Raw genomic sequence first — 9,348 nt, forward strand, 5'->3', positions numbered from 1 at the left:
CCGTCACTGGCCTGTGAGTTGGTGGCAGAAACTGTGTCTTGTTCCCTTGGGATGCCACCCTGGCATCCAGCACATTTCCCGACAGATAGAAAGTATTCACCAAATAGCTTTTTATTTAGTTTAATAGTTAAATCCATAGAGGCACATGTTGCATCTTGGTGGGATTGCCATATCTATCCAATAAAAATGCAGGATTCCCAGCTAAGTTTGACTTTTAACAAACAACACATAATTTTTACAGTAAGTATGTCCACTGCATATTTACACTGAAAATTATTCGTTGCTTATCTGAAATTCAAACTTCACTGAACTTCCTGCATTTTCTCTGGCAACTCTGCATCCTGACTATAACCCTCTCATCCATCGATACATTCTGTTTATAGGTACAGGCATTTGTTTCTCCAAACCCACCTTTTGTCAGAAGAAAAAAAGAATTCGATGAGTGCCTTTTCTATATGATCCCCCTTAAGGAACCCTAGGGATAGGGCCTGTTTACTTGAGAAATTACTTTGCCGAGACCACACAAAGCAGCCTGCCCTGCAGAGTCCTGATTTGCCCTGCTCTCCTACAGTAATTATATAATAGGTAATAGCTCCCCTTTCACTGGCACAAGTGACCCAGTGTGGATGATAATTAGACGGCCTCCTGTGTACCAGGCACGGCACCTGGACATCAGCCCATGTTGTCTGAAACCAGGAGGTAGAAGCTGCTGCTTCATAAGGCATTGCACCCAGGCCTCTCCTCACCACGCTTCCCCACCATTTCACCCCTAAGGAAACTGACGCTTGGGAACTGACACACCTTGCTGGCAGTGATCACCCCTGTCCAGTTTTCCAGTGCCACCGTCCCTGTGTTACAGGACTGTTTGCCTTCACTCTCTCCTTGCCCCCCATTTTCTCTGTATTTCTATACTATATGAGTCCCTCTTTTTCTCTTTCTGTGCTTGTGTCATCAGTCTTCTCTTAAGCCCAGTCTTCCCACTTCTTGGTTAGCTCTTGACACCGCTGGGCTCCCCACTCAAATACCTATCCCACCAAGCCAAGACCTGCCATTCATTGGCTGAGGTCCAGGAAAACCACTTTATATGCATCGCTTTGTTTAACCTTCACCAGAACCTGCAGGAGGTACCGTCCTCCTCCCCACTGCCCAGGGTCAGGTTCAGCCCCAAATCTGAGTTCTCGACCGCAACAGGCGGCAAGGGCCCATGTTCTTAACACGGCATATGCCCCTGGTGTTGTGCCATTGTTTTGTGCAAATGTGAATTCTGTCAGCGCAACCCTGTGGGTTCACTTGGAGGATGCGGCAGATGCAGGAGGGGGTGGTCAGAGTGAATAACGATAACAATTGTCCACACTGCACTGTGACAACTGTTCTCAGAGCCTTCACACACGACCTCACCTAATTCTCTCAGCCACCCCAGGATAAACAACTTGGTGCTGCTCATTTTACGAACAAGGACACGAGGGCTTGGATTTGGGACCAGGCTCAGGTCTTTTGTCACTGAAGCCTATGTACTTCCTAAGGTGCTGCAGGGGATTCTCCAAATGATGTTGCTTTTGGAACGCACCCCCTGGGCACGAAGGAAAGATCACTGCCTGGTGAAAATGGGAAGGATCCTGATAAGAACACTTAGAAATGCTCCTTCAAGACACCTCTAGGCCTGGAAAGACTCCTGGGAGGGGTGCATCTGCAGACACGCACCTTCTTTACCAGGAGGATCTGTCCCCCAAACTAACACCATCACAGATTGTCCTCTTGTTCACTTGGTTTTCTTCCAACTTTGTAAATATTCAGAACAGGTGGACCTAAATAAGAACAAATGCCATTTAATTTGAACCTGAACTTCTGCCTCACAGACCAATGCTTCAGTCAGTCCATGAGGAAAAACAATTATTACACTCCAGCTAGCACAGGCACTGGCTTATGAAGGACCATCAGTGGCACAATAGTCTGTTGGCAAAGAGATGGGAGGTTTGAAAAAATTCAATTTTGTTAAAAATAAACAAACTATAATTCTACCTTCCTGATGAGAGAACAGTTATTTCCAAGGCAAATGAATAATGGCATGGCATTTTAGTCCCTAGAAATGATTCCAGAATCATCTTAACAATGCATTACCTAATACCAGATGTCTTGGCATGACATTCAAGACACCCTGAGGTCCACCCCTGTCAACCTTTCCTCTCTTACTACCTGCCTCTCCCCTGCGGGAACTTTGGCTCCAGCAGTGATAAGCCATATCCCAGTGTCCACTTTCCTGATTATTCTTCAAGACTTGGTACAGACACCACCATGTCCATGAGATCTTGCAGACACTCCTTCAGTGCTCTCATGGAATCTGGTACATCATTCCATCAATACTGTGTGTACCACATTAATCAAATTGGTTTGCTTCTGTATACTGTCTTAGTCCATTCAGGCTGCTACAACAAAAATACCATAAACTAGGTGGCTTATAACAACCAACATTTATTTCTCACAGTTCTGAAGGCTGGGAAGTCCAGGACTGAGGTGCTGACAGATTCGGTGTCTGGTGAGGGCGAGCTTCCTCATAGGTGGCTGTCTTTTTACTGTAACTTCACATGGCAGGAGGAGTAAGGGAACTTTATGGGGGCTCTTTTGCAAGGGCACTAATCCCATTCATGAAGTTCTGCCCTTATGACCTAATCAACGTTCAAAGGCCCCATCTCCTATTACCATTCCCTTGGGCATTATGTTTTCAACATATGGATTAGGAGGGCCACACACATTCATACCATAGCATATACTAACATTTCGGGGGCACTTGCAGTGTGCCAGGATGATGATGTAAGAGCTTCTACATGTATCAGAACCCTTAGTCTTTACAATAATCTCAGGAAGTAGGTACAATTTTTATATCCAAATTTTATAAATAAGGAAATTGGGGCACAAAGAAGGGAGGCAAGTTTTTCAAGGTCAGTAGCTTGTAAATGATGGAGCCAGACTTAAACCCAAGAGGCCTGACTCCAGAGTCTACACACCGAACACTGTCCTCTATTTTCCTGTCTCTCTTATAAAACAATCAGACACAGGGCCAGATGTATAGAAAGTGCTTAATAGGGCTTCCCTGGTGGCGCAGTGGTTGGGAGTCTGCCTGCCGGTGCAGGGGACGCGGGTTCGTGCCCTGGTCCGGGAGGATCCCACGTGCCGCGGAGCGGCTGGGCTCGTGAGCCATGGCCGCTGGGCCTGCGCGTCCGGAGACTGTGCTCCGCAGTGGGAGGGGCCACAGCAGTGAGAGGCCCGCGTACCGCAAAAAAAAAAAAAAAAAAAAGTGCTTAATAAATGCAAAATGAATCAACAATTGAACGAAACCTATTTCTTGGCTCCCAGTGGCCCTGGGCTGCTGATGTGTAACATCTCCTTTTCGGACGTGGCCACCAGCATCCAAAGCCCTTAGACTAGAGGCAGAGGAGAGAGTCAGCGGCTTCCATGCTTGGTTCTAAGAAAGGCACCTTTTCTGGTGCATGGGCAGTTCCTGGTTTGGCACAGATGCCCCTTGATCTTTAAAAGAACGTCCACTTCCACTGAAACGGGTAAATTGCCTGAGGGAATGACAGGTTACTCCTCATTCTCAAGAAACTGTTCCTCCTGCCCAGGGTGAGTTAGTTGGAAAAAACTGATTTCACGCTCTGCTGAGTCTGATTGTCCTTGAACGTGAGCGCATTACCTGCCTGCCTGCCTGCGCCAGCTAAGTGCAGGGCTGCTGTGCTGCGGTTCAGGGGCACAGCGGGGCCCTTCGTACGGGGGGGTCTTGGATCTCAAGCCTTCTCTGGTCCCCAGGGAGGTCAGGAAGAGCTGAGCCATCCAGCAGGCGGTTTTTCTGGCGATAACACTACTTTCTGGCCCTCAATTCCCCCATACCCTCCTTTTTTTCCCTGTTTTTCTTCAGGAGCTGCAGACCTGTTTTCCCAGATGTCTGACTTAAGGCCTTTCACCCTTGTTTGTTCCACAGGCCCATCAGCCTTAATAATACGCCTGAAAGGGACCTTTCCTCCCCAAATCTGCTTTCCTTGTATTCCCATTAATGTCACCTTCAGACAGCCAGGGCCTAAGCCATGAGCTGCCTAGATTCTATCCTCCGTTTTATGGATTTCCTGGTCACCCCTGTGTCCCCCTAGGTGTGAACATTCTAACTTTAGAAGGTGGCTCCAGGTTCCCCACCTCCAGCCTCCGTGAACAGGATGACATTTGTCCTCACAGAACAAACCGGCCCCCTCCAGAGAGCAAGCATGTGACACAGGGCCTGGCTGGAGTGTACGCCTGGTCTGGGCCGCAGAGTGTGTGGTCAAGGACAGTTAGGCAAGAAAGTAAAGTCAAATCCAGGCAATCTAATGGTCAACCCAGGGTTAAGTGGGGCTGAGGAATCCACCTAAGGTAAGGAGAGGGAAGTGGGGAAGCAGATGGAGGAGGAAAAACAAACAAAGAAAAGTCCAACCTCCCCTGGGGAGGTGCAGGGAGGGGGCACATGGGGGGTGAGTTCCTTTCTAATGAACTTGGCATGTTAAAAGGAACCCTGATTTCAGAGCTTCTTTGGGTGCCTTTGGATGAAGTTCATGAAAAGATGGCAAAATTCAACAGTGCCCCTTAATGAATTTCAGATGTGCAAAGGGATGGGCAAAGTGAGTCCAAGTTTTGTGGGTAGAAGGTGGATGGCCGAAGTGTTCTCAGTATGAAATTAATAGGACTTTGGGGATTTGGGCAGGGACTTGGCAGTATGGGAGGGGAGGGGAAGGTTCTCAAGGCTGAGAGCAGAGAAGGTGACAGCAAGGCCTAGTGAGAAACTGGCCAGCAGGACATTTCCCAGGACAGGAAAGCTTAGTGACCTGGATGCTGACAAGTAAGACATGATTGTAGGTTGTGATCTCTAATGTGGGGTGCTCAGATCTACCTGGTAACCCAAACCCTCCAGAAAGGTCTACTCTGTAAGAGGCCATGTGTTGGTAGTAACTTGGAGAGAAATGGAGAAAATTGAGGTGATGCATGAAGTGGAGCAAAGAGATGTCAGAGGAGTTAAGAATTCAAAATAGGTAGAAACTGAAGATAATAGTGGATGCTGTGCTTCTCCTCATATATGGGATAAGGCTGGGGTCATCTTCACCCATTAAAGGATGAAGATAGCCCAGCATCTTGGAGGACTGGGGACACCCAGCCAGCTAACATCTGCATTAGATGAATGACCAGAAGAAGAAGGCTTGAAGCAGAGAACAGCAGAAGAAAGTTAGGCCTGGAGGAGATTTTTAAAAATTAGGTGTCCCCTCCCTTAATTCAGAATCTGTTAGATCAAGTTTCTTTCATATTTCTTATGTTGCTTATGGAAAACACTGACCACTTTCTACCAGAAGATATGTTACAGTCCTTAACAAATTTCTTATTTAAATTTAAAATAACTGAAATGCATTTTGGCCCTTAACAAATTGCTCTTCGATTTTATATCTGCCTCCACTGCTGCACTCTTAGCTAGGAGAACAGGGACCAAGTCCAATTCATCTGTGTAACTTTCAAAATGCTTGATCCAGAGACTGGGGCACTAGGGACATTTGGGTGACGCTTCTGAGTAAAGGGCAACAGCAGAGTATAGAGCACGGGCTCCACAGACAGATAGTCCCGGGTCTGATTCTACTCTATCACATCCAGCTCTGTGACCTTGAGCAAGAAGTTCACCTTTCTGAATCGCAGCTTTCAAAATGAGGAGAATGATAGTCCCCACTGAAAGCTATATGAGAAATGCACGTAAAGGGGTTAGCACACTACCATCACAGTAAGTGCTAAATAGATGGTGGCCATTGGTGGTGGTGAAGGTGGTGATGGTGTGATTCATACAAGTCTCTGACCTTTCTTTGATCCTTTATGATCATCCAACCTAACCACCCAAACCTCCCAGACCTGTTAGTGGCAAATCGTTTTGACCTTTCTGATTGTTCCCACCCGGCTGTCACCCTAAGCCCATTCCCCAACTGTATTCTCTGGTCTCTGTATTCAGCCTTCTGACAACAGTCTTGCCTTGCCCTTGGCAAGGCAAGGCACATGGATTTTGTGTCTGGTTTCCAGTGTTTGACTTATGGACGCTCCCTCATGGCCTGAGGCTTGGATGGGTCCTTTGGTTCTTCCCAAAGCTTGGGATCTGATCCTGCCCTAGATCCAACCAGAGGCCATCTAATCAGCCTTGACTCTTCCAATTCCCTGGTCACACTCATCCCACCAAAAAAGAGAAAGAAGGAAGGAATAAGGGCAGGTGAGAGGGAGGGAGGGAGGAAGAAGGGAGAAAAGCAAGAAAGAAGAAAGGGCTTCAGGTAGACTCCTCTAACTCTTCTCTGGACTTTTTCACTAATGCCTGAACTGGTATTGCTGCTTCTAACCTCCTTTTCATCCAATTCACCATCCATGTAGTTATTAGGATAATAACAAAAATAACAACAGCTAGCAGGTATTAATCATATATTACGTATGTGACAAGTACAATTCAAAGCACATCACGTACATCAATTCATTTAACTCTCACTACCAACACGTAAACAGTAATAGTAACTTCATTTTAAAGATGAAGAAGCTCACATTCACTTGCCCGCGTGCTTGAGCACCTTGCCCAAGCTTGCGCAGCTAGTAAAGTAGCAGAGCCGAGACTCCCAACAGAATGGTCTCTCAAGGCAAACCCAGCAGCTATCTTTGCACGAGACTGTAAGCACATCGAGGTGTAGGCAGTTTTTGAGGCAACCTATTCAGGTTTGGCTACTCCCTGGGATTGGTGGATTTGGGATGGGAGCAATATTTGTGTGGAAGTGTCCCCTACTCCCTTGCACAAATTTTCGCCCAAAGAACATCTAAAACCTGAGAGGCCCTTGAGTGAGGAGAGACTCAGAAGGCCTGTCTGTCTTCCCCAACCTGACACACACTCTGAACAGTGGGTTCCCCCCACAGGTCAGGACTCTCACCCATCTTTATGTCTTCCTTACCCTTTTACCCAATACACGCTTTGCAACCTGATCGCTCCAGGTTGTACTGAGAATTGCATGAAATGATATTTGTAAAAGTGTCTCATAAAATGTTAAGCACTTCTCAAATAAAATTCATCTTCATTATTATGATTGCTTCTCAAAAAAAATCTAACTGCTGAAAGGCTATTGAAGAACTTTCATGCCTTTGGCAAAGGTAAGGAGGTAGAGACACGCAGTTTCTTTGGAAAGGGTCAAATTGTGGTTTGAAGATCTCTTTATAGTCTAAACCTGCTTCTCGTGCTCAGACTGTGTGAAGAAAGAGCAGCCTGGGGGGTCCCACCTCTGCCCCTTCACCACCTGTTTGTGGCAGAACTGTCTGGAGCCCGCCCTCTGGACCGGGTCTCATTCCTTGACTTCGGTCGATAAACAAACCCGGGAGACTAAGTAGCCAGTATGGGTGTTTGTATAGAGCAGTTGAGGAAACATTCCCAGCCCAGAAGACACAGCTGGGACGGCTGTCAGAACAATCCAGGCCTCTGGGAAAAAGCGAGGCTTTAGCCCAGCAAACATGGCTTCGGCCTGGGCCTGACCTCCGGATGCCACGTGTCACCTTTGGTGGGAAAATAAATAGTCCCCTTGTCTGGAATGTGCAGCCATTCTCTTGTGGAACATGGGAAACAGGCAGCAATCGTGCGGGAGGAAAAGCCTGTCTGCAAGCTGTCCTCGGAGCATGCGGACAGGTTGCCTTCTAGCAGGATGGCTATTGTCTCCTGATGGGCATGCGTGTCGCTCAGCCTCCCAAGATTCAGGCTCTAGGCTTCCGGATGGGCCAAGGCTACCGGCCATGCAGTTCTGTAAGGTGGGGTTTGGTGGGGGCGGGGGGAGCAAAGGGACACACTTCACTTTAGTTAAAAGAAGCTGCTTGACTTGTATGGAGAGAGACTACAGACAGGCAGAGAAAGACAAACATAGGCCATCACTTACACGTGGAATCGAAGAAACGATACAAAGGAACTTACTTACAAAACAGAAACAGACTCACAGACCGAGAAAACAAACTTACGGTTACCAAAGGGGACGGGGAGGAGGGATAAATCAGGAATTTGGAATTAACAGATATACACTACTGTCTATAAAATAGATAAACAACAAGGACCTACTGTATAGCACAGGGAACTAACTATATTCAATATCTTATAATAACCTATAATGGAAAAGAATTTGAAGAAGAATATCTACCTATTTATCTATCTATATAGAGCTGAATCACTTTGCTATATGCCTGGAACATTGTAAATCAACTGTAGTTCAATTAAAAAAACAACAACTATGAACAGGGACACAGCCCAGGTCAGGGTGGCGCAATGCTCATCTTTAGATCCTGACTGCTGACACCAGTAGCTAGGAGCTCTCAGAGGTGCCGAGAAAAGGCAGAGTCTCGAGGTGGGAGTGAGGAGGCTGGCCTGGGTGGCAGTTGAGTTTGCTAAGCAGGCACTGAGTGGTGGTGAGGGTGCAGATTTCTTACCCATAAGCTGGGCTCCTAAACCTCTAGGACTATAAGAGGAAGCAAACAGCTTTCATCTCCAGAACTAAGTTTAATGAACTAATAATGACTTCCAGGAGCCATTACGGCACTAAATGTTCTGATGCTACGTCCAAGCTCCGTGGGAAAGAGTGGCACAACTGATGAGTAATTTCTGCCCCAAGGTTCGATTGTGAAGGGTTGGGACTGTCAGCATGTCCACCCCTCTCTGCCATCCATGTGCCCTAACCCCCCTTCCACATGCATCCTAATGGCTGTCAGGGTCTCTCCCTTCCCCGGACCCCTTCCAGGGCTGACAATTTTCCAACTTCATCCACCTCTATTCCCATGGAAAATGCACTCCATGGCCCAAGCCAGAAACCTAGATCTTACCGTGAACTTCTCCTTTCTCATTTCCCTCCAGATATGGGTAATTTACAAATCCTTCCAATTCTACTTTCTTGAGGTCTTTTTAATCCCTCCTCCTCCTCCCCTCTCAATCCATGCAGCCTTTGTCTTAGCTCATCTCTCACCTTGATAAGAACAGCACCCTTCCAAAAGGTCTACCTGACTGGAACCTCTTCCCATCTGGTTCATCACCCAAACCCATCACAAGAGGAATGCTAGGAAAGCTTATGTCAAAAATTAGAGGCTATAAGACTTCAACACAGAGAGGAAGGACTCTTCAAATGATGAAAGAGCTATCTGCGATGGCTCCAGGCAAACAAACCATAACTCCTTGGACGTCCAGTGGCTAAAATTCAAGATAGTTCTCTTGTTTCCTTGCTCCGTGCACACTGTTCACTTCTTTCTCTCTCTCTCTCCATCTCTCCCTCCATCTCTCTCTCTCTCTCCCTCTCTCTCTCTCCCCCC

The sequence above is a fragment of the Aethalodelphis obliquidens genome, unplaced genomic scaffold (genome assembly GCF_003676395.1).
Source record: "Aethalodelphis obliquidens isolate GAN/ISIS:26980383/991018 unplaced genomic scaffold, ASM367639v1 scaffold14, whole genome shotgun sequence".
In the NCBI taxonomy this organism is placed as follows: Eukaryota; Metazoa; Chordata; class Mammalia; order Artiodactyla; family Delphinidae; genus Aethalodelphis; species Aethalodelphis obliquidens.